This window comes from Glandiceps talaboti, chromosome 22 (assembly GCF_964340395.1).
Source record: "Glandiceps talaboti chromosome 22, keGlaTala1.1, whole genome shotgun sequence".
In the NCBI taxonomy this organism is placed as follows: Eukaryota; Metazoa; Hemichordata; class Enteropneusta; family Spengelidae; genus Glandiceps; species Glandiceps talaboti.
This window is the reverse complement of record NC_135570.1, coordinates 10,650,152-10,656,151: the sequence shown is the minus strand read 5'-3', so window position 1 is coordinate 10,656,151 and position 6,000 is coordinate 10,650,152.

Sequence of the window (6,000 nt, the reverse complement as noted above, 5' to 3'; positions counted from 1 at the left end):
GTCTAAGAAGCCGTAAGGGAACACATGAATTTGAGATTACATCGTTATAGTAACAAAAAGTATCGAAATTGGTATCAAAATGATTGCTGATTGGCTAAAACTTGTAGAGCTGTACGTGCCAGATTAAATTGTGATATTTGTTTGATCATAGCGTACGGAATGAATCGTTGAAAAGGTTTTTCCAGTGTGGAAAATCAACCTGATGATGGGCATTGCATAGTAAGCAGGAAATAGGGTGATCACAGTATGTCAGATCCAACATTTACTTATGTTGTGGATATATGACATCAAGCACACTTCATGAATACATATCATGGACATGTTACCGATGTTTATTACTTTAACTGTTTAATTCCGTTCTGAATTGTTGTCTAATTCCCCAATGATACCTATCCTGAGTAATAATTTAGACTTGATACATAACAATTACGTAGATAGCTTACAAAAAAAGTATAGCTTTTATTTATTTTCTATGAATGAAATTAAATTTCATTTCTTTTTATGCCAAAGGATTTTCTAAGAGTACAGCTTTTATTTATATTTTTTTAAATGAAATTTTTGGAAATTTTATCTCTTTATAAGGATTATGGAAAAGTGCAGCATTTATTTCTATTTTTGAATGAAATAAGTGTAAATTTATTTCTGAGTGTATGCCAGTGTGCTATGCCAGTATTTATATATTTATTTATTTATTTATTTGAATGAACATATTGTTAAATGATACTCTTGTATATGCCAAAAGGTGATATAAGTAGTCCTTCATTATTTGTTGAAATAAAAACATTGTAAAGCTTTACATCTTTGCATGCCTAAAAGGTTATTTTTGAACAGTACTTCATTTATTTCTTGGTGGTAATTCAACAAAATTATAGTAGATTTTATTTTATGAGATTATTTTATGTGGAAAACTTAGAAATTCAATACATTGAGATTCTTTATCTTACTGGACTGGAGTAGTTTGAGTTTTAGTTTTAGTGTTGACAGTGAACAATTTATACCTGATAAAAATAAGTGGAAATATGATGTTTTATTCTAAAAATATGGAGAAATGTAGCACAATTTGTCACGCATCTCAACCTCATCATCATGAGAGATTTTGACAGAAACCACTGGGAATTCAAGTAGATAATATCCCTCCACACCAACACTTGAACAGGAAGTCAGCTTGGTACAGATAATCATACTTTTCAGCTATTTTGCAATTCTCTGTTTCTCCCCCCCCCCCCCCCCCAAAAAAAAAAAAATTCAAAATTCATCCTAACTCTATCTGTACTTCTCAATTTATAAACAAAATGTATGTATGTACATGTATGTGTGTATGTCTGTATGTATATATGCACATACTTCCATAAGTATGTACGTACGTACGTACGTACGTACGTACGTACATGTATAACTGTTAATCACGCGCGGTTGTCGTTCTGTTCCATAACATTCAGATATATTCAGGTGTTCACCTAATATGTCTTGCCTATAAATACCTTGAAAAAGAATTTTTATTCGAAACATCGGATTACATCTATTTATTCGGACTGTCTCACCAGGTCTTTATGCATTTCTTTCTACATACATACATACACACACACACACACACACACACACGCACACACACACACACACACACACACATATTCACACGTACACACAAAGGGGTAAGTAAAACAAAGTAATTTTGTAGGTAGAATCTACATTCATTGCTTTATTTCCCCTCCCCCCTTCCATTATACAATATTAAATTGTCATGTGTGCTGTATTTTACCCTCTATGTTACTATCACTCTTAAAGGCCCATGTTTCAATCCCAAGTTCTCACATTAGTGTTATCTTATCAGTATAGGATTACATAGGGTTATTGTGTTGTTCTGGACCAACTCTTTCTATAGCTCTGCCAGCAACTGTTTTTCAAACCCGAATTTGATCCAGCTCAACAAAATCCTTGTTAAGAGCTCATTTATACTATACATATATAGATATCCTGTTGTGTTCTTGTAGATGGAATTCATCAGCAGTGTCCTATTTGTCAGGGGTTAACTCACATCATATGCAGTGTAGCGCTACATATTGATGCAATAAAAATGGTATTGTGTATGTGTTGTGTTGTGACTGGATTTGTGCTGAGGTTTTCAAACTTTTGGTAGCCTGTCTGTAATGTTTCTCTTCAAGTTTGGTAACCCTGGTAACAGAAAGAGGAAAAGTTGCACACATTTCCATGCTTGTACAATTTTGTGGCGTAGCTCAAGTCAGTGAGCTGGGGGACTGAGGTAGATTTTACTTCATTACTACCCTGTACTGGCATAATGCTGAAGTGTGACTGACTCCACAACATTGTTTTGTCATCAATACCTGTAATCCCATTATGAAAATCAAACGATTTTGGTCATGTCGCCAAAAAGATGCCAAGTTTTAGGAAACTTACATACAAAACTTAACTAACATTATTACAACATAAATTTTCACACTTGTTACAGAGTATTTTTATTTTTTTATTTTTTGAATACTTTCCCCCCCAAAAAACAAAAAAAACCAAAAAAACAACAACAACAAGCAACATAACCACATTTTGTTTCAACCAATCAATTTCTACACATGATTTCCCTCTTATAACTAAATTTTTGAGAAAGCAGTACAGGAGTTGATGATGGAACAGAATTGTAGAGTCCCTGATTATAGAAGTCCACAACAACAAAACTTTCGTCAAATAGTTCTACCTTTTTGGCAATGTCAATGCTGACAATAAAGATATCGTACACTTCAAATTAAGAATAAAGTTGAAATAATATCTGAGAGGCTTGGATGAATTTATTTCCCATGATCCTTTTGTGTAGTTATGACTACCAGCACAAGAAAGATGTTCACATAATGACATGATAGACAACCTCAAACCTTTGATAAAAAGTGTTGTTTTTTAGAGAAGATACATAAACATACTAAAAATACCACTTCAAATTAGCTTTCGTTTTGTTGACAGAGATTGCAGGTGAGAGAAAGTATATGAAAGTACCAAGTGATAGTATTGTGTTAGACAATACAAAACTCTTAGATAGGTCCTATACTATAATAAAACAAGTGTCAGATAGGTGTTTGTATTGTTCATGGCCTATACACATGTCAGAATGAAATATGCTAGTCAAGTTTTGTACACTTGGGATGCAGTATACCTGTCAGAATACACACAGGGTGAAATACACTTGTCCCAGGGCAATGTTATACAGAGCACCAAATTAGCAGTAGTCTAAGACACATAGGATGCTAAATATTGTATCTAGACTACCAAATTAGCAGTAGTCCAGGACACATAGACTACTAAAAATGGTATCTAGACTACCATTGTTAGCAGTAGTCCAGGGACTACCAAATTAGCAGTAGTCCAGGACACATAGACTACTATACATTGTATCTCGACTACCAAATTAGCAGTAGTCCAGGACACATAGACTACTAAACATTGTATCTAGACTACCAAATTAGCAGTAGTCCAGGACACATAGACTACTAAACATTGTATCTAGACTACCAAATTAGCAGTAGTCCAGGACACATAGACTACTAAACATTGTATCTAGACTACCAAATTAGCAGTAGTCCAGGACACATAGACTACTAAACATTGTGTCTAGACTACCAAATTAGCAGTAGTCCAGGACACATAGACTACTAAACATTGTGTCTAGACTACCAAATTAGCAGTAGTCCAGGACACATAGACTACTAAACATTGTGTCTAGACTACCAAATTAGCAGTAGTCCAGGACACATAGACTACTAAACATTGTATCTAGACTACCAAATTAGCAGTAGTCCTGGACACATAGACTACTAAACATTGTATCTAGACTACAAAATTAGCAGTAGTCCAGGACACATAGACTACTAAACATTGTATCTAGACTACAAAATTAGCAGTAGTCCAGGACATATAGACTACTAAACATTGTATCTAGACTACCAAATTAGCAGTAGTCCAGGACACATAGACTACTAAACATTGTATCTAGACTACCAAATTAGCAGTAGTCCAGGACACATAGACTACTAAACATTGTATCTAGACTACCAAATTAGCAGTAGTCCAGGACACATAGACTACTAAAAAATGGTATCTAGACTACCATTGTTAGCAGTAGTCCAGGGACTACCAAATTAGCAGTAGTCCAGGACACATAGACTACTAAACATTGTGTCTAGAGTACCAAATTAGCAGTAGTCTAGGACACATAGACTACTAAACATGGTATCGTGACTACCAACTTAAAAAACTGTATCTGACTACAAAACATTAGAATTGAATTTGAGCCCAGACAATATGAAATATACTTTTCGTACCTTATGTACACAAGTTGATACTTGTCAATGTGTCTTGGAACACACAGGGTGATATATACTTGTCAATGTGTCTCTGAACACACAGAGTGATATATGCTTATCAATGTGTCTTACACAGGATGATATAGGGTCACTTAGATTTATGACTATGTTTGTATCACGCTGTAGTGATTGACATGATAGTGGAACAAATGACAGACAGTATGAGCTATTATTTTACTGCATTTATCTTTCTTTTATCATGTAAATTTTGGCTTGTGTTGTCCACAAGTCGTGCAGCAAGCAAGGTCAGCTAAGGTCACCATTTTATGAGCTGCTTGTGACATCAGTGTGTCCATCCTTGTGTTAGAGGTATGTCTATCCATGTTCATCTTACTGACAGTGGTGTGTCCATCCTTGTGTTAGCTGTGGTATGTCCAACCATCCATCCTTGTGTTAGCTGTGCTATGTCCTACCATCCATCCTTGTGTTAGCTGTGCTATGTCCTACCATCCATCCTTGTGTTAGCTGTGCTACGTCCAACCATCCATCCTTGTGTTAGCTGTACTATGTCCAACCATCCATCCTTGTTAGCTGTACTATGTCCTACCATCCATCCTTGTGTTAGCTGTGCTACGTCCAACCATCCATCCTTGTGTTAGCTGTGCCATGTCCTACCATCCATCCTTGTGTTAGCTGTGCGATGTCTTGCCACCCATCCTTGTGTTAGCTGTACTATGTCCTACCATCCATCCTTGTGTTAGCTGTGCTATGTCCTACCATCCATCCTTGTGTTAGCTGTACTATGTCCTACCATCCATCCTTGTGTTAGCTGTGCTACATCCAACCATCCATCCTTGTGTTAGCTGTGCTACGTCCAACCATCCATCCTTGTGTTAGCTGTACTATGTCCAACCATCCATCCTTGTGTTAGCTGTGCTATGTCCAACCATCCATCCTTGTGTTAGCTGTACTATGTCCTACCATCCATCCTTGTGTTAGCTGTGCTATGTCCTACCATCCATCTTTGTGTTAGCTGTGCTATGTCCTACCATCCATCCTTGTGTTAGCTGTGTGATATCTTACCATCCATCCTTGTGTTAGCTGTGCGATGTCTTACCATCCATCCTTGTGTTAGCTGTGCTATGTCCTACCATCCATCCTTGTGTTAGCTGTGCTATGTCCATCCATCCATCCTTGTGTTAGCTGTGCTATGTCCATCCATCCATCCTTGTGTTAGCTGTGCTATGTCCATCCATCCATCCGTGTGTTAGCTGTGCTATGTCCATCCATCCATCCTTGTGTTAGCTGTGCGATGTCTTGCCACCCATCCTTGTGTTAGCTGTACTATGTCCTACCATCCATCCTTGTGTTAGCTGTGCTATGTCCTACCATCCATCTTTGTGTTAGCTGTGCTATGTCCTACCATCCATCCTTGTGTTAGCTGTGCTATGTCCTACCATCCATCCTTGTGTTAGCTGTGCTATGTCCTACCATCCATCCTTGTGTTAGCTGTGCTATTTCCTACCATCCATCCTTGTGTTAGCTGTGCTATGTCCTACCATCCATCCTTGTGTTAGCTGTGCTATGTCCTACCATCCATCCTTGTGTTAGCTGTGCTACGTCAAACCATCCATCCTTGTGTTAGCTGTGTGATGTCTTACCATCCATCCTTGTGTTAGCTGTGCTATGTCCTACC